Source organism: Triticum aestivum, chromosome 7A (genome assembly GCF_018294505.1).
Source record: "Triticum aestivum cultivar Chinese Spring chromosome 7A, IWGSC CS RefSeq v2.1, whole genome shotgun sequence".
Lineage (NCBI taxonomy): Eukaryota > Viridiplantae > Streptophyta > Magnoliopsida > Poales > Poaceae > Triticum > Triticum aestivum.
Genome location: NC_057812.1, coordinates 466,122,321 through 466,143,525, shown reverse-complemented (window position 1 = coordinate 466,143,525; position 21,205 = coordinate 466,122,321).

Here is a 21,205-nt window from a genome sequence, read left to right as displayed (position 1 = left end):
ACAAAGCCAGGACGGCCGCGGGGCGTTCACGCCAGCCGCTGGCTATGATCCCAATCAGGCGGCCTTCATGCGTGATCAGGTCGGCATCGACCTGGACGGCTTCCCCCTCGACCACGAGTTCCTGGAGGACTATGGCTAGAGGAAGAGGACGAGTGCGACATCGAAGTGGAGCCTTTGTTCGAGGACGAGCTCGCCAACCAAACCGTCGGTCCTAAGCCGAAGCGCAAGAGCAAGCGCACGAAGGCGTACACAGCTGCCGAGGGCAAGCTTCTTTGCGAGTGTTGGCGAGACATTGGACAAGACCCAAAGACGGGCGCCGAGCAAAAGCATTCGACCTTTTGGACTCGTGTGCACCGCGAGTTTCATGAGCGCAAGAAGTTTCCACCTTACCAATTTGTGAGCACGCGCGGGTGGGTCTCCATTTCCAAGCGGTGGAGGGTGATCCAACAAGAGTGCAACAAGTTTTGCGCCACCCTTGAGAGCGTCAAGGCCCGCCCCGTGAGCGGCATCGGCGTGCAAGACATGGTATGATAGCAAGCAAGCCGCCCTCTTTTGTGCCATCAAGATCATCCTTTTACGTCTTCATTTGCTATCACTTGCCCATATGCTTGCATGGAAACATTTTGTAGGCATTTCAAGCTTTGGAGGCATTCAAGGTTCAACACAATGGCAAGTGCTTCAACCTCTCCCATTGCTATCGGGTCATCAAGGACGAAGAGAAGTTCAAGGCACAATATGCCGCACTCAAGGCACGTGGGGGGAAGGGCGCCGTGGAGGATGTTGGGGAGGGCGAGCCGGCACGGCCGCGGGGGAAGACCAACTCCAAGAAGGAGGACAAGCGAGATGCGGCCACCAACGCCTTGATCGCAAGCGTGGACGGCATGATGAATAAGAAGGACTCAAGGGAGGAGGAGCGCCGGCGTTTCAAGGCGGAGCAAATGGATGCTTCATGGAGATCCAAAGGAGGAGGCTTGATCTTGACGCCGAGAAGCAAGCCAAGATGTTCGAGCTCGAGGCGGAGAAGCAAGCCAAGATGCTAGAGATCGAGGCCGCCAACACCAAGACAAAGGCGGAATAAGTGGCTCTTGCAAGCATGATGACCGGGGTGGAGATCATGAAGGTGGATATCAATGCCTTGTCGCCAAGGAAGAGGCCGTGGTTCAAGAAGATGCAGGCCGACATGCTCAAGTTCGACGACGAGTGATCTATGGCGTTGAGGGCCATCTTTTTTGTATGCCGACAGGTGTGCCGACATGACCACGGGAGCCGCGATGGCGTGGTCGAACTCAAGTCCCACCATTTTTTGTGTGCTGGCATGTGTGCCGGCCGGCTGGTGAGTGCGCCAGCATGAACTGCGGTATTTTTTGAAGCCGACATTGTATGCCGGCGCTGGCATGGTGCCGGCATGAGACATGGCCGCTGGCATGATCGGACGCGGGCCTTTTTTAAATAAAAGTTGAATGCGGACATGAAATGGGTTGGCGCATTAGGCGCATTGCCGACCCAAATGCAAAACTGGGCGGACGCCGGGCGCGCGGCTGACCCAAACGGATAAAAAGCGGACAAATGCGCCGTCCGTTTGGGTCGTCCCATTAGAGTTGCTCTAATTGAAGGAAATATGCCCTAGAGGCAATAATAAAGTTATTATTTATTTCCTTATATCATGATAAATGTTTATTATTCATGCTAGAATTGTATTAACCGGAAACATAATACATGTGTGAATACATAGACAAACGGAGTGTCACTAGTATGCCTCTACTTGACTAGCTCGTTAATCAAAGATGGTTATGTTTCCTAACCATGAACAAAGAGTTGTTATTTGATTAACGTGATCACATCATTAGGTGAATGATCTGATTGACATGACCCATTCCATTAGCTTAGCACCCGATCGTTTAGTATGTTGCTATTGCTTTCTTCATAACTTATACATGTTCCTATGACTATGAGATTATGCAACTCCCGTTTGCCGGAGGAACACTTTGTGTGCTACCAAACGTCACAACGTAAATGGGTGATTATAAAGGTACTCTACAGGTGTCTCCAAAGGTACATGTTGGGTTGGCGTATTTCGAGATTAGGATTTGTCACTCCGATTGTCGGAGAGGTATCTCTGGGCCCTCTCGGTAATGCACATCACATAAGCCTTGCAAGCATTGCAACTAATGAGTTAGTTGCGAGATGATGTATTACGGAACGAGTAAAGAGACTTGCCGGTAACGAGATTGAACTAGGTATTGAGATACCGACGATCGAATCTCGGGCAAGTAACATACCGATGACAAAGGGAACAACGTATGTTGTTATGCGGTCTGACCGATAAAGATCTTCGTAGAATATGTAGGAGCCAATATGAGCATCCAGGTTCCGCTATTGGTTATTGACCGGAGACGTGTCTCGGTCATGTCTACATTGTTCTCGAACCCGTAGGGTCCGCACGCTTAAGGTTTCGATGACAGTTATATTATGAGTTTATGAGTTTTGATGTACCGAAGTTAGTTCGGAGTCCCGGATGTGATCACGGACATGACGAGGAGTCTCGAAATGGTCGAGACATAAAGATTGATATATTGGACGGCTATATTCGGACACCGGAAGTGTTCCGGGTGATTTCGGAGAAAACCGGAGAGCCGGAGGGTTACCGGAACCCCCCCCGGGAGAAGTAATGGGCCATATGGGCCTTAGTGGAGAGAGAGAGGGGCAGCCAAAGGTGGGCCGCGCGCCTCCTCCCCCCTGGTCCGAATTGGACTAGGAGAGGGGGGGCGGCGCCCCCCTTTCCTTCTCCCTCCCCACTTCTTTCCCCCTCCTAGTAGGAGTCCTACTCCTACTAGGAGGAGGACTCCTCCTTGGCGCGCCATAGGGGCCGGCCGGCCTCCTCCCCTTGATCCTTTATATACGGGGGCAGGGGGCACCCCTAGACACACAAGTTGATCCACGTGATCATATTCTTAGCCGTGTGCGGTGCCCCCTTCCACCATAATCCTCGATAATATTGTAGCGGTGCTTAGGCGAAGCCCTGCGATGATAGTACATCAAGATCGTCACCACGCCATCGTGCTGACGGAACTCTTCCCCGACACTTTGCTGGATCGGAGTCCGGGGATCGTCATCGAGCTGAACGTGTGCTAAAACTCGGAGGTGCCGTAGTTTCGGTGCTTGATCGGTCGGGCCGTGAAGACGTACGACTACATCAACCGCGTTGTGCTAACGCTTCCGCTGTCGGTCTACAAGGGTACGTAGATCACACTCTCCCCTCTCGTTGTTGTGCATCACCATGATCTTGCATGTGCGTAGGAATTTTTTTGAAATTACTACGTTCCCCAACAGTGGCATCCGAGCCTAGGTTTTATATGTTGATGTTATATGCACGAGTAGAACACAAGTGAGTTGTGGGCGATATAAGTCATACTGCTTACCAGCATGTCATACTTTGGTTCGGCGGTATTGTTGGACGAAGCGGCCCGGACCGACATTACGCGTACGCTTACGCGAGACCGGTTCTCCCGACGTGCTTTGCACATAGGTGGCTTGCGGGTGACAGTTTCTCCAACTTTAGTTGAACCGAGTGTGGCTACGCCCGGTCCTTGCGAAGGTTAAAACAACACCAACTTGACAAACTATCGTTGTGGTTTTGATGCGTAGGTAAGATTGGTTCTTGCTTAAGCCCGTAGCAGCCACGTAAAACTTGCAACAACAAAGTAGAGGACGTCTAACTTGTTTTTGCAGGGCATGTTGTGATGTGATATGGTCAAGACATGATGCTAAATTTTATTGTATGAGATGATCATGTTTTGTAACCGAGTTATCGGCAACTGGCAGGAGCCATATGGTTGTCGCTTTATTGTATGCAATGCAATCGCGCTGTAATGCTTTACTTTATCACTAAGCGGTAGCGATAGTCGTGGAAGCATAAGATTGGCGAGACGACAACGATGCTACGATGGAGATCAAGGTGTCGCGCCGGTGACGATGGTGATCACGACGGTGCTTCGAAGATGGAGATCACAAGCACAAGATGATGATGGCCATATCATATCACTTATATTGATTGCATGTGATGTTTATCTTTTATGCATCTTATCTTGCTTTGATTGACGGTAGCATTATAAGATGATCTCTCACTAATTATCAAGAAGTGTTCTCCCTGAGTATGCACCGTTGCGAAAGTTCTTCGTGCTGAGACACCACGTGATGATCGGGTGTGATAGGCTCTACGTTCAAATACAACGGGTGCAAAACAGTTGCACACGCGGAATACTCAGGTTATACTTGACGAGCCAAGCATATACAGATATGGCCTCGGAACACGGAGACCGAAAGGTCGAGCGTGAATCATATAGTAGATATGATCAACATAGTGATGTTCACCAATGAAACTACTCCATCTCACGTGATGATCGGACATGGTTTAGTTGATTTGGATCACGTAATCACTTAGAGGATTAGAGGGATGTCTATCTAAGTGGGAGTTCTTTAAGTAAATTAATTGAACCTAAATTTATCATGAAACTTAGTACCTGATAGTATCTTGCTTGTTTATGCTTGATTGTAGATAGATGGCTCGTGCTGTTGTTCCGTTGAATTTTAATGCGTTCCTTGAGAAAGCAAAGTTGAAAGATGATGGTAGCAATTACACGGACTGGGTCCGTAACTTGAGGATTATCCTCATTGCTGCACAGAAGAATTACGTCCTGGAAGCACCGCTGGGTGCCAGGCCTGCTGCTGGAGCAACACCAGATGTTATGAACGTCTGGCAGAGCAAAGCTGATGACTACTCGATAGTTCAGTGTGCCATGCTTTACGGCTTAGAATCGGGACTTCAACGACGTTTTGAACGTCATGGAGCATATGAGATGTTCCAGGAGTTGAAGTTAATATTTCAAGCAAATGCCCGGATTGAGAGATATGAAGTCTCCAATAAGTTCTATAGCTGCAAGATGGAGGAGAACAGTTCTGTCAGTGAGCATATACTCAAAATGTCTGGGTATAATAATCACTTGATTCAATTGGGAGTTAATCTTCCAGATGATTGCGTCATTGACAGAATTCTCCAATCACTGCCACCAAGCTACAAGAGCTTCGTGATGAACTATAATATGCAAGGGATGAATAAGACTATTCCCGAGCTCTTCGCAATGCTGAAAGCTGCGGAGGTAGAAATCAAGAAGGAGCATCAAGTGTTGATGGTCAACAAGACCACTAGTTTCAAGAAAAAGGGCAAAGGGAAGAAGAAGGGGAACTTCAAAAAGAACAGCAAGCAAGTTGCTACTCAAGAGAAGAAACCCAAACCTGGACCTAAGCCTGAAACTGAGTGCTTCTACTGCAAGCAGACTGGTCACTGGAAGCGGAACTGCCCCAAGTATTTGGCGGATAAGAAGGATGGCAAGGTGAACAAAGGTATATGTGATATACATGTTATTGATGTGTACCTTACTAATGCTCGCAGTAGCACCTGGGTATTTGATACTGGTTCTGTTGCTAATATTTGCAACTCGAAACAGGGACTACGGATTAAGCGAAGATTGGCTAAGGACGAGGTGACGATGCGCGTGGGAAACGGTTCCAAAGTCGATGTGATCGCAGTCGGCACGCTACCTCTACATCTACCTTCGGGATTAATATTAGACCTAAATAATTGTTATTTGGTGCCAGCGTTAAGCATGAACATTATATCTGGATCTTGTTTGATGCGAGACGGTTATTCATTTAAATCTGAGAATAATGGTTGTTCTATTTATATGAGTAATATCTTTTATGGTCATGCACCCTTAAAGAGTGGTCTATTTTTATTGAATCTCGATAGTAGTGACACACATATTCATAGTGTTGAAGCCAAAAGATGCAGAGTTGATAATGATAGTGCAACTTATTTGTGGCACTGCCGTTTGGGTCATATCGGTATAAAGCGCATGAAGAAACTCCATACTGATGGGCTTTTGGAACCACTTGATTATGAATCACTTGGTACTTGCGAACCGTGCCTTATGGGTAAGATGACAAAAACACCGTTCTCCGGTACTATGGAGAGAGCAACAGATTTGTTGGAAATCATACATACAGATGTATGTGGTCCGATGAATGTTGAGGCTCGTGGCGGATATCGTTATTTTCTCACCTTCACAGATGACTTAAGCAGATATGGGTATATCTACTTAATGAAACACAAGTCTGAAACATTTGAAAAGTTCAAAGAATTTCAGAGTGAAGTTGAAAATCATCGTAACAAGAAAATAAAATTCCTACGATCTGATCGTGGAGGAGAATATTTGAGTTACGAGTTTGGTGTACATTTGAAAAATTGTGGAATAGTTTCGCAACTCACGCCACCCGGAACACCACAGCGTAATGGTGTGTCCGAACGTCGTAATCGTACTTTACTAGATATGGTGCGATCTATGATGTCTCTTACTGATTTACCGCTATCGTTTTGGGGATACGCTCTAGAGACGGCCGCATTCACGTTAAATAGGGCACCATCAAAATCCGTTGAGACGACGCCTTATGAACTGTGGTTTGGCAAGAAACCAAAGTTGTCGTTTCTGAAAGTTTGGGGCTGCGATGCTTATGTGAAAAAGCTTCAACCTGATAAGCTCGAACCCAAATCGGAGAAATGTGTCTTCATAGGATATCCAAAGGAAACTATTGGATACACCTTCTATCACAGATCCGAAGGCAAGACTTTTGTTGCTAAATTCGGAAACTTTCTGGAGAAGGAGTTTCTCTCGAAAGAAGTGAGTGGGAGGAAAGTAGAACTTGACGAGGTAACTGTACCTACTCCCTTATTGGAAAGTAGTACATCACAAAAACCTGTTTCTGTGACACCTACACCAGTTAGTGAGGAAGCTAATGATGATGATCATGAAACTTCAGAACAAGATACTACTGAACCTCGTAGATCAACCAGAGTGAGATCCGCGCCAGAGTGGTACGGTAATCCTGTTCTGGAAGTCATGCTACTAGATCATGATGAACCTACGAACTATGAAGAAGCGATGGTGAGCCCAGATTCCGCAAAATGGCTTGAAGCCATGAAATCTGAGATGGGATCCATGTATGAGAACAAAGTATGGACTTTGGTTGACTTGCCCGATGATCGGCAAGCAATTGAGAATAAATGGATCTTCAAGAAGAAGACTGACGCTGACGGTAATATTACTGTCTACAAAGCTCGACTTGTCGCAAAAGGTTTTCGGCAAGTTCAAGGGATTGACTACGATGAGACCTTCTCACCCGTAGCGATGCTTAAGTCTGTCCGAATCATGTTAGCAATTGCCGCATTTTATGATTATGAAATTTGGCAGATGGATGTCAAAACTGCATTCCTGAATGGATTTCTGGAAGAAGAGTTGTATATGATGCAACCAGAAGGTTTTGTCGATCCAAAGGGAGCTAACAAAGTGTGCAAGCTCCAGCGATCCATTTATGGACTGGTGCAAGCCTCTCGGAGTTGGAATAAACGCTTTGATAGTGTGATCAAAGCATTTGGTTTTATACAGACTTTTGGAGAAGCCTGTATTTACAAGAAAGTGAGTGGGAGCTCTGTAGCATTTCTGATATTATATGTGGATGACATATTACTAATTGGAAATGATATAGAATTTCTGGATAGCATAAAGGGATACTTGAATAAGAGTTTTTCAATGAAAGACCTCGGTGAAGCTGCTTACATATTAGGCATTAAGATCTATAAAGATAGATCAAGACGCTTAATTGGACTTTCACAAAGCACATACCTTGACAAAGTTTTGAAGAAGTTCAAAATGGATCAAGCAAAGAAAGGGTTCTTGCCTGTGTTACAAGGTGTGAAGTTGAGTAAGACTCAATGCCCGACCACTGCAGAAGATAGAGAGAAAATGAAAGATGTTCCCTATGCTTCAGCCATAGGCTCTATCATGTATGCATAGCTATGTACCAGACCTGATGTGTGCCATGCTATAAGTCTAGCAGGTAGGTACCAAAGTGATCCAGGAGTGGATCACTGGACAGCGGTCAAGAACATCCTGAAATACCTGAAAAGGACTAAGGATATGTTTCTCATATGTGGAGATGACAAAGAGCTCATCGTAAAAGGTTACGTTGATGCAAGCTTTGACCCTGATCTGGACGATCTAAATCGCAAACCGGATACGTGTTTACATTAAACGGCGGAGCTGTTAGTTGGTGCAGTTCTAAACAAAGCGTTGTGGCAGGATCTACATGTGAAGCGGAGTACATAGCTGCTTCGGAAGCAGCAAATGAAGGAGTCTGGATGAAGGAGTTCATATCCGATCTAGGTGTCATACCTAGTGCATCGGGTCCAATGAAAATCTTTTGTGATAATACTGGTGTAATTGCCTTGGCAAAGGAATCCAGATTTCACAAGAGAACCAAGCACATCAAGAGACGCTTCAATTCCATCCGGGATCTAGTCCAGGTGGGAGACATAGAGATTTGCAAGATACATACGGATCTGAATGTTGCAGACCCATTGACTAAGCCTCTTCCACGAGCAAAACATGATCAACACCAAGGCTCCATGGGTGTTAGAATCATTACTGTGTAATCTAGATTATTGACTCTAGTGCAAGTGGGAGACTGAAGGAAATATGCCCTAGAGGCAATAATAAAGTTATTATTTATTTTCTTATATCATGATAAATGTTTATTATTCATGCTAGAATTGTATTAACCGGAAACATAATACATGTGTGAATACATAGACAAACGGAGTGTCACTAGTATGCCTCTACTTGACTAGCTCATTAATCAAAGATGGTTATGTTTCCTAACCATGAACAAAGAGTTGTTATTTGATTAACGGGATCACATCATTAGGTGAATGATCTGATTCACATGACCCATTCCATTAGCTTAGCACCCGATCGTTTAGTATGTTGCTATTACTTTCTTCATAACTTATACATGTTCCTATGACTATGAGATTATGAAACTCCCGTTTGCCGGAGGAACACTTTGTGTGCTACCAAACGTCACAACATAAATGGGTGATTATAAAGGTACTCTACAGGTGTCTCCAAAGGTACATGTTGGGTTGGCATATTTCGAGATTAGGATTTGTCACTCTGATTGTCGGAGAGGTATCTCTGGGCCCTGCGACGATCTAGGCGAAGCCCTGCGATGATAGTACATCAAGATCGTCACCACGCCGTCGTGCTGACGGAACTCTTCCCCGACACTTTGCTGGATCGGAGTCCGGGGATCATCATCGAGCTGAACGTATGCTAAAACTCGGAGGTGCCGTAGTTTCGGTGCTTGATCGGTCGGGCCGTGAAGACGTACGACTACATCAACCGCGTTGTGCTAACACTTCCGCTGTCGGTCTACAAGGGTACGTAGATCACACTCTCCCGTCTCGTTGCTATGCATCACCATGATCTTGCGTGTGCGTAGGAATTTTTTTGAAATTACTACATTGCCTATCACTAATAATAATAAGCCCATGAGAAACATGTGTCGTGGGGAAATTTTTCTAGAACACAACGCACGTGGATGGTCTAGGTACGAGATTTCACAGGGGAGGGTTTACTCAGATTCGGGTCATGTATGCAAGAGGTAATACCCTACTCTTACTAGATGTTTTATCAAGCCTCATGTGAGGAGTTTGGATACAATAGTATGTTGTTGATCTTCTCAAATCCCGTTGATCGTGTCTAGATTCTCACATAACCACACCTTATATAAGAGTGATGTGGTTGGGATCACAATGACATGAGTAGGTCATGTAGCAGTAACAACCCAATGATGACTGTCTTTACCCCTTAGCTTACTAAGTTTGTGTGTGTGTGTGTGTGTGGGGGGGGGTAATACAGGATCTGGCCATGAGTTGCGATTGTGATATCTACCATCCCGAGCCATTGAATGTCCAACATAGGTACAAATTAAGTAAGGACTTCACATATTTGCACATAACCGCTCCATTATATTCTCACAAGAGAATGGGTTTTCTTTGAGCTTTTCAAACAGAAATTCAACCAAGGGGTTTCAAATGAGAAGAATCATAGTACTCAAGTATTTCATTAACACCCGCAAGTACCTCCAAGTCATGTCTCTCAAGTACTTCCCTCTATCATTGTTCGTTGGAACTTCAATCTTTGGTGATGGGGTTATGCCAAAAAGTGATAGATCCAATTGGGTTTCCGTTGTAGCTTAATTTTGTACACTATGGATAAAAAGTATGTCTCTTTCTATTGGTGATATGTGTTCACATTTACCACATACACACCATTCAAGAGAAGGTCAATCAATTTTAGTACAAGCTCAAGAGTGGTGACAGAGTCGCATTTACGCGCGAAACCACATATATAGCAACGGAACATGAAACTAGCAAGAAGCTGAAGCACCACTAGTGCACGTCGGTCCTAAACAAATGGTTTAAAACCCCTTTCCGCGACGGCATTTGGAATCATCGCCAAGTGAGTGTGGGCGACAGGGGGGGTCCTTCCAACACGACCCAGAAACCGTCGGGGATAGGGCCCCTATAGTACTCCTACTCGTTTCTGCTCGCATTGCCATCGCAGTCGGTATTCTGTGGTGCTACGTTTATGATGCGCATCCCATCACAAACGGTTCACTATTATAGAACATGTATGATGCATGGCCCATCACAAACGGTTCACCGTTAAGAAGATTAGCTAATCGTCGTACGAGTGTCGGACAGAATTACGAAACGTCGGACCGTCGTAACATCGTTGTACACGACAACTATCGCACACGCTATTCTGTGGTGCAATGTTTACGATGCATACTTCATCAGAAACAGTTCATGGTTGTGAATCATGTACGATAAGGCAACTAACACAAACGTTTAGTTTTCCCGCACCATTTGTGATATTGTCTGACATCGCACACGCTTTGCAAACGACAACTGTGTGCATGCTTGCACACGTTTCCTCTCTGTGAACCTTCTCCGATTATGGTGCATATCGCAAACATTTGTGTTTTACCAACTGTGTGTGCCGTAACAACCTGGAGAGCATAATTTCACCGTAATCTAATTGCTGCTTTTCCAAATTGTACCGGTTTGGATTTGAATTTGAATGTATGCTACAACTTTATTCATATTCATCAGGTTCAAACAACCAATGCATTATTCGATTCATAGGTACATATGTTCAAGAATTACATAAGAACCAAATAAAGAATGATGAACCACCATTGTATACTTGTACTATTAAAGACGGTAAAGAAAGAGGTGACATATATTCTGGTTGCTGAACAAGGTGAAGTGGAATGCCCATCTTGTTCCCTCCTCCATGCAGAAGGCACGCATGACTCTAGTCCAACCCCTTGTGATGGACGACCGCCCATCCTTCACGGTCTTCATGAAAACATCTAGATAATCATCGTGTTCTGGTAGAAATACTTTAACCTTTGCATGCCCACCAATCATGTAGTTTGAGAGATAATCTTGAGTAAACTGCTTTGGCAACCACTGCAAAGGAAAAAGATTCAGAAATTGTCATCTAACACAACTCATTATGGGCAGTAAAAAGAAGGCTGCAGAGTTCTTACTTACCATCCCACAGTTCGTTGTTGTCTTGGATAAAGTGTAAACAAATAGTTTAATTGCCATCTTTGGACCCATTTTACTAACAATCTTTATCAGCTTCCTCACTTGATGCTGGTTCATCGATATCTCATTGCCCCATACGCAGAAAGGGTTGAAATGCGGATCTTTACCAATGACAAGCACCAAGTTAATATTAGAAGCTAAACAGCAATTGCACAATGATGTAGTACAACACTCTTTTATAATATGTCTATATACATCCGTATGTGGTAGTCCATTTGAAATCTCTAAAAAGACAAATATTTAGGAACGGAGGGAGTATCTTATAACATCCAATATACTCACATATTAGATGAATTAACATCTTATATTATGGGCCGGAAGGAGTTTAGTTCATTCTTACAAATTATCTGCTGCTGTATCCATGGGTTACAGTTAGTTTGAGCTAGTTCATGCTCAAATAGCCCTAAAGTATATCTAAACAAGAGGGCTAGTTTGAGCTAGTTGCATCTATAATCCACCCAAAAAAACTAGTATCCAACCCAAGAGGTGCTAATTGGAGCTAGTTCTCCTAGTGCATTTATTGTCAATCTAACCCTGCCATCCAAACAACTCTTTGGATGGAGTTAGTTCAGGGTTAGTAATAAGCTAGAAACTAACTCTAACCTCTAGCTAAGTTGAGTATCCAAACAGGGTTGTGTTGTTGCTGTTACTGCTGCTGCTCTTCTATGTATATCTAGACATCATTAGAACATTAATGTAATTCTCTTCCTTGTTGCTATGTAGCCTAGGATTGCATATTTTAGACATTAAGTATAGTGCATGTTGCTATGTAGCCTCAGATATATTACATATGGCCCTAGTTAACCTAAGGAAAAATGAGTTGCAGATATATTCAGTTAAAAGTCCGATTCACCGATTAGTCCCTTATCAGCCACCAGCCTATATGGTACCAACTACTGATATCCTGAACAGTGAGCAGATATAAGCCATGGGATGAAACTAACCTTGATGGAAAATAGCAGCCATTCCCAAAATTGTCCTGTGTAGGTACATCAAGAAGCATGTTAAGCACAACAGGCTAAACATCAGCCAAAATTACACATGGCATAGAAAATAATCTCGAAAAGACAGCTTCACTATGCAGGTTTAAGTGAAGGAAATATGCCCTCGAGGCAATAATAAAGTTATTATTTATTTCCTTATATCATGATAAATGTTTATTATTCATGCTATAATTGTATTAACCGGAAACATAATACATGTGTGAATACATAGACAAACAGAGTGTCACTAGTATGCCTATACTTGACTAGCTCGTTGATCAAAGATGGTTATGTTTCCTAACCATAGACATGAGTTGTCATTTGATTAACGGGATCACATCATTAGGAGAATGACGTGATTGACTTGACCCATTCCGTTAGCTTAGCACTTGATCGTTTAGTTTGTTGCTATTGCTTTCTTCATGACTTATACATGTTCCTATGACTATGAGATTATGCAACTCCCATTTACCGGAGGAACACTTTGTGTGCTACCAAACGTCACAACGTAACTGGGTGATTATAAAGGTGCTCTACAGGTGTCTCCGAAGGTACTTGTTGGGTTGGCGTATTTCGAGATTAGGATTTGTCACTCCGATTGTCGAAGAGGTATCTCTAGGCCCACTCGGTAATGCACATCACTATAAGCCTTGCAAGCATTGCAACTAATGAGTTAGTTGCGGGATGATGTATTACGGAACGAGTAAAGAGACTTGCCGGTAATGAGATTGAACTAGGTATTGAGATACCGACGATCGAATCTCGGGCAAGTAACATACCGATGACAAAGGGGACAACGTATGTTGTTATGCGGTTTGACCGATAAAGATCTTCGTAGAATATGTGGGAGCCAATATGAGCATCCAGGTTCCGCTATTGGTTATTGACCGGAGACGTGTCTCGGTCATGGCTACATAGTTCTCGAACCCGTAGGGTCCGCACGCTTAAAGTTCGATGACGGTTATATTATGAGTTTATGTGTTTTGATGTACCGAAGGAGTTCGGAGTCCCGGATGAGATCGGGGAAATGACGAGGAGTCTCGAAATGGTCGAGACATAAATATTGATATATTGGACGACTATATTCGGACATCGGAAAGGTTCCGAGTGATTCGGGTATTTTCGGAAGTACCAGGGAGTTACGGGAATTCATATTGGGCCTTAATGGGCCATACGGGAAAGGAGAGAAAGACCTCAAAGGGTGGCCGCACCCCTCCCCATAGGCTGGTCCGAATTGGACTAGGGAGGGGGACGCCCCCTTCCTTCCTTCTCCTTTTCCCTTCCCTTTCCTTCCCTCCTACTCCTACTACTTGGAAGGGCTCCTAGTTCTACTAGGAAAGGGGGAATCCTACTCCCGGTGGGAGTAGGACTCCCCTAGGGCGCGCCATAGAGAGGGCCGGCCCTCCCCCTCCTCCACTCCTTTATATACGGGGGCAGGGGGCACCCCAAAGACACAACAATTGATCTCTTAGCCGTGTGCGGTGCCCCCCTCCACCATAATCCACCTCGATCATATCGTAGCGGTGCTTAGGCGAAGCCCTGCGTCGGTAGAACATCATCATCGTCACCACGCCGTCGTGCTGACGAAACTCTCCCTCAACACTCAGCTGGATCGGAGTTCGAGGGACGTCATCAAGCTGAACATGTGCTGAACTCGGAGGTACCGTGCGTTCGGTACTTGGATCGGTCGGATCGTGAAGACGTACGACTACATCAACCGCGTTGTGCTAACGCTTCTGCTTTCGGTCTACGAGGGTACGTGGACAACACTCTCCCCTCTCGTTGCTATGCATCACCATGATCTTGCGTGTGCGTAGGAATTTTTTTGAAATTACTACGTTCCCCAACAGTGGCATCCGAGCCAGGTTTTATGCGTTGATGTAATATGCCCGAGTAGAACACAAGTTAGTTGTGGGCAATATAAGTCATACTGCTTACCAGCATGTCACACTTTGGTTCGGCGGTATTGTTGGATGAAGCGGCCCAGACCGACATTACGCGTACGCTTATGCGAGACTGGTTCTACCAACGTGCTTTGCCCATAGGTGGCTGGCGGGTGTTAGTTTCTCCAACTTTAGTTGAATCGAGTGTGGCTACGCCCGGTCCTTGTGAAGGTTAAAACAACACCAACTTGACAAACTATCGTTGTGGTTTTGATGCGTAGGTAAGAACGGTTCTTGCTCAGCCCGTAGCAGCCACATAAAACTTGCAACAACAAAGTAGAGGACGTCTAACTTGTTTTTACAGGGCATGTTGTGATGTGATATGGTCAAGACGTGATGAGATATAAGTTGTTGTATAAGATGATCATGTTTTGTTGAAGTTATCGGCAACTGGCAGAAGCCTTATGGTTGTCTCTTTATTGCATAAGATGCAAGAGCCAAATAATTACTTTACTTTATCGTTATGCGATAGCAATAGTTGCAAGAGCAATAGTTGGCAAGACGACCATGTGACGACACATTGATATAGATCAAGATGATGGAGATCATGGTGTCATGCCGGTGACGATAGAAATCATGATGATGCTTTGGAGATGGAGATCAAAGGCACAAGATGATGATGGCCATATCATGTCACATATTTTGATTGCATCTGATGTTTATCTTTTATACATCTTATTTTGCTTAGTTCGACGGTAGCTTTATAAGATGATCTCTCACTAATTATCAAGGTACAAGTGTTCTCCCTGAGTATGCACCATTGCAAAAGTTCTTCGTGCTGAGACACCACGTGATGATCGGGTGTGATAGGCTCCACATTCAAATACAATGGGTGCAAAACAGTTGCACATGCAGAATACCCAGGTTAAACTTGACGAGCCTAGCATATGCAGATATGGCCTCGGAACACTGAGAGCGAAAGGTCGAGCGTGAATCATATAGTAGATATGATCAACATAGTGATGTTCACCATTGAAAACTACTCCATTTCACGTGATGATTGGTTATGGTTTAGTTGATTTGGATCACGTGATCACTTAGAAGATTAGAGGGATGTCTTTCTAAGTGGGAGTTCTTAAGTAATATGATTAATTGAACTTACATTTATCATGAACTTAGTCCTGGTAGTATTAGCATATCTATGTTGTAGATCAATAGCTCGCGTTTAGCTCCCCTGTTTTATTTTTGATATGTTCCTAGAGAAAACTAAGTTGAAAGATGTTAGTAGCAATGATGCGGATTGGATCCGTGATCTGAGGTTTATCCTCATTGCTGCACAGAAGAATTATGTCCTTAATGCACCGCTAGGTGACAGACCTATTGCAGGAGCAGATGCAGACGTCATGAACGTTTGGCTAGCTCAATATGATGACTACTTGATAGTTTAGTGCACCATGCTTAACAGCTTAGAATCGGGACTTCAAAGACGTTTTGAACGTCATGGATCATATGGATGTTCCAGGAGTTGAAGTTAATATTTCAAGCAAATACCCTAGTTGAGAGATATGAAGTCTCCAACAAGTTCTATAGCTAAAAGATGGAGGAGAATAGCTCAAGCAGTGAGCATGTGTTCAGATTGTCTGGGTACTACAATCGCTTGAATCAAGTGGGAGTTAATCTTCCAGATAAAATAGTGATTGACAGAATTCTCTAGTCACCATCACCAAGTTAGTAGAACTTCGTGATGAACTATAGTATGCAAGGGATGATGAAACGATTCCCAAGCTTTTCATGATGATGAAATCGATGAAGGTAGAAATCAAGAAAGAGCATCAAGTGTTGATGATTAACAAGACCACTAGTTTCGAGAAAAAGGCATAGGGGAAGAAATGGAACTTCAAGAAGAACGACAAGCAAGTTGCTGCTCAAGTGAAGAAGCCCAAGTCTGGACCTAAGCCTGAGACTAAGTGCTTCTACTGCAAAGGGACTGGTCACTGAAGCGGAACTGCCCCAAGTATTTGGCGGATAAGAAGGATGGCAAAGTGAACAATGCTATATTTGATATACATGTATTGATGTGTACTTTACTAGTGTTTATAGCAACCCCTCGGTATTTGATACTGGTTCAGTTGCTAAGAATAGTAACTCGAAACGGGAGTTGCAGAATGAACAGAGACTAGTTAAGGGTGAAGTGACGATGTGTATTGGAAATGGTTCCAAGATTGATATGATCATCATCGCACACTCCCTATACTTTCGGGATTAGTGTTAAACCTAAAATAAATGTTATTTAGTGTTTGCGTTGAGCATGAATATGATTGGATCATGTTTATTGCAATACGGTTATTCATGTAAGTTAGAGAATAATTTTTGTTCTGTTTACATGAATAAAACCTTCTATGGTCATACACCCAATGAAAATGGTTTGTTGGATCTCGATCGTAGCGATACACATATTCATAATATTGAAGCCAAAAGATGAAAATTTAATAATGATAGTACACCTTATTTGTGGCATTGACGTTTAGGTCATATTGGTGTAAAGCGCATGAAGAAACTCCATGCTGATGGGCTTTTGGAATCACTTGATTATGAATCATTTTGATGCTTGCGAACCATGCCTCATGGGCAAGATGACTAAGACTCCGTTCTCCGGAACAATGGAGCAAGCAACTGACTTATTGGAAATACATACTGATGTATGCAGTCCGATGAATGTTGAGGCTCACGGCGGGTATCGTTATTTTCTAACCTTCACAGATGATTTGAGCAGATATGGGTATATCTACTTGATGAAACATAAGTCTGAAACATGAAAAGTTGAAAAAACTTCAGAGTGAAGTGGAAAATCATAGTGACAAGAAAATAAAAGTTTCTACGATCTGATCGCAGAGACAAATATTTGAGTTACGAGTTTGGTCTTCAATTAAAACAATGTGGAATAGTTTCACAAAATCATGCCACCTGGAACACCACAACATAATGGTGTGTCCGAACGTCATAACCGTACTATTATTGGATATAGTGCAATCTATGATATTTCTTACCGATTAACCACTATAGTTTCGAGGTTATGCATTAGAGACAGCTACATTCACGTTAAATAGGGCACCATCTAAATCCGTTGAGACGACACCGTATGAACTATGGTTTGGCAAGAAACCTAAGCTGTCGTTTCTTAAAGTTTGAGGTTGCAATGCTTATGTGAAAAAGTTTCAACCTGATAAGCTCAAACCCAAATCGGAGAAGTGCATCTTCATAGGATACCCAAAAGAAAATGTTGGGTACACCTTCTATCACAGATCCGAAGGCAAGATATTCATTGCTGAGAATGGATCCTTTCTAGAGAAGGAGTTTCTCTCGAAAGAAGTGAGTGGGAGGAAAGTAGAACTTGATGAGGTAACTGTACCTGCTCCCTTATTGGAAAGTAGTTCATCACAGAAATCTGTTCCTGTGACTACTACACCAATTAGTGAGGAAGCTAATGATGATGATCATGTAACTTCAGATCAAGTTACTACCGAACCTCGTAGGTAAACCAGAGTGAGATCCGCACCAGAGTGGTACGGTAATCCTATTCTGGAGGTCATGTTACTTGACCATGACGAACCTACGAACTATGAGGAAGCGATGATGAGCCCAGATTCCGCGAAATGGCTTGAGGCCATGAAATCTGAGATGAGATCCATGTATGAGAACAAAGTATGGACTTTGATTGACTTGCCCAATGATCGGCGAGCCATTGAGATTAAATGGATCTTCAAGAGGAAGACGGACGCTGATAGTAGTGTTACTATCTACAAAGCTAGAATTGTCGCAAAAAGGTTTTCGACAAGTTCAAGGTGTTGACTACGATGAGAGTTTCTCACTCGTATCTATGCTTAAGTCTGTCCGAATCATGTTAGCAATTGCCGCATTTTATGAAATCTGGCAAATGGATAAACAAAACTGCATTCCTTAATGGATTTATTAAAGAAGAGTTGTATATGATGCAACCAGAAGGTTTTGTCAATCCTAAAGGTACTAACAAAATATGCAAGCTCCAGCGATCCATCTATGGACTGGTGCAAGCATCTCGGAGTTGGAATATACGCTTTGATAAGTTGATCAAAGCATATAGTTTTATACAGACTTGCGGTGAAGCCTGTATTTACAAGAAAGTGAGTGGGAGCACTACAACATTTCTGATAAGTATATGTGAATGACATATTGTTGATCGGAGATAATGTAGAATTATTCTGCAAAGCATAAAGGAATGTTTGAAAGGAGTTTTTCAAAGAAAGACCTCGGTGAAGCTGCTTACATATTGAGCATCAAGATCTATAGAGATAGATCAAGACGCTTGATAAGTTTTTCAATGAGTACATACCTTGACAAGATTTTGAAGTAGTTCAAAATGGAACAGTCAAAGAAGAGTTCTTGCCTGTGTTACAAGGTGTGAAGTTGAGTAAGACTCAAAACCCGACCACGGCAGAAGATAGAGAGAGAATGAAAGTCATTCCCTATGCCTCAGCCATAGGTTCTATAAAGTATGCCATGCTGTGTACCAGACCTATTGTATACCCTGCCCTGAGTTTGGCAAGGGAGTACAATAGTGATCTAGGAGTAGATCACTGGACATTGGTCAAAATTATCCTTAGTGGAATAAGGATATGTTTCTCGATTATGGAGGTGACAAAAGGTTCGTCGTAAAGGGTTACGTCGATGCAAGTTTTGACACTGATCCAGATGACTCAAAGTCTCAATCTGGATACATATTGAAAGTGGGAGCAATTAGCTAGAGTAGCTCCGTGCAGAGCATTGTTGACATAGAAATTTGCAAAATACTTACGGATCTGAATGTGGCAGACCCGTTGACTAAACTTCTCTCACAAGCAAAACATGATCACACCTTAGTACTCTTTGGGTGTTAATCACATAGCGATGTGAACTAGATTATTGACTCTAGTAAACCCTTTGGGTGTTGGTCACATGTCGATGTGAACTATGGGTGTTAATCACATGGTGATGTGAACTATTGGTGTTAAATCACATGGCGATGTGAACTAGATTATTGACTCTAGTGCAAGTGGGAGACTGAAGGAAATATGCCCTAGAGGCAATAATAAAGTTATTATTTATTTCCTTATATCATGATAAATGTTTATTATTCATGCTAGAATTGTATTAACCGGAAACATAATACATGTGTGAATACATAGACAAACAGAGTGTCACTAGTATGCCTCTACTTGACTAGCTCGTTGATCAAAGATGGTTATGTTTCCTAACCATAGACATGAGTTGTCATTTGATTAACGGGATCACATCATTAGGAGAATGATGTGATTGACTTGACCCATTCCGTTAGCTTAGCACTTGATCGTTTAGTTTGTTGCTATTGCTTTCTTCATGACTTATACATGTTCCTATGACTATGAGATTATGCAACTCCCGTTTACCGGAGGAACACTTTGTGTGCTACCAAACGTCACAACGTAACTGGGTGATTATAAAGGTGCTCTACAGGTGTCTCCGAAGGTACTTGTTGGGTTGGCGTATTTCGAGATTAGGATTTGTCACTCCGATTGTCGGAGAGGTATCTCTGGGCCCACTCGGTAATGCACATCACTATAAGCCTTGCAAGCATTGCAACTAATGAGTTAGTTGCGGGATGATGTATTACGGAACGAGTAAAGAGACTTGTCGGTAACGAGATTGAACTAGGTATTGAGATACCGACGATCGAATCTAGGGAAAGTAACATACCGATGACAAAGGGAACAACGTATGTTGTTATGCGGTTTAACCGATAAAGATCTTTGTAGAATATGTAGGAGCCAATATGAGCATCCAGGTTCCACTATTGGTTATTGACCGGAGACGTGTCTCAGTCATGTCTACATAGTTCTCGAACCCGTAGGGTCCGCACACTTAAAGTTCTATGACGGTTATATTATGAGTTCATGTGTTTTGATGTACCGAAGGAGTTCGGAGTCCTGGATGAGATCGGGGACACGACGAGGAGTCTCAAAATGATCGAGACGTAAAGATCGATATATTGGACGACTATATTCGGACATCGAAAAGGTTCCGAGTGATTCGTGTATTTTCGGAAGTACCGGGGAGTTACGGGAATTCGTATTGGGCCTTAATGGGCCATACGGGAAAGGAGAGAAAGGCCTCAAAGGGTGGGCGCACCCCTCCCCATGGGCTGGTCCGAATTGGACTAGGGAGGGGGGGCGCCCCCTTCCTTCCTTCTCCTTTTCCCTTCCCTTTCCTTCCCTCCTACTCCTACTACTTGGAAGGGTTCCTAGTTCTACTAGGAAAGGGGGAATCCTACTCCCGGTGGCAGTAGGACTCCCCTAGGGCGTGCCATAGAGAGGGCCGGCCCTCCCCCTCCTCCACTCCTTTATATACGGGGGCAGGGGGCACCCCAAAGACACAACAATTGATCTCTTGATCTCTTAGCCATGTGCGGTGCCCCCCTCCACCATAATCCACCTCGATCATATCGTAGCGGTGCTTAGGTGAAGCCCTGTGTCGGTAGAACATCATCATCGTCACCACGCCATCGTGCCGACGAAACTCTCCCTCAACACTCGTCTGGATCGGAGTTTGAGGGACGTCATCGAGCTGAACGTGTCCTGAACTCGGAGGTGCCGTGCGTTCGGTACTTGGATCGGTCGGATCGTGAAGACGTATGACTACATCAATCGCGTTGTGCTAACGCTTCCGCTTTCGGTCTACGAGGGTACTGGACAACACTCTCCCCTCTCGTTGCT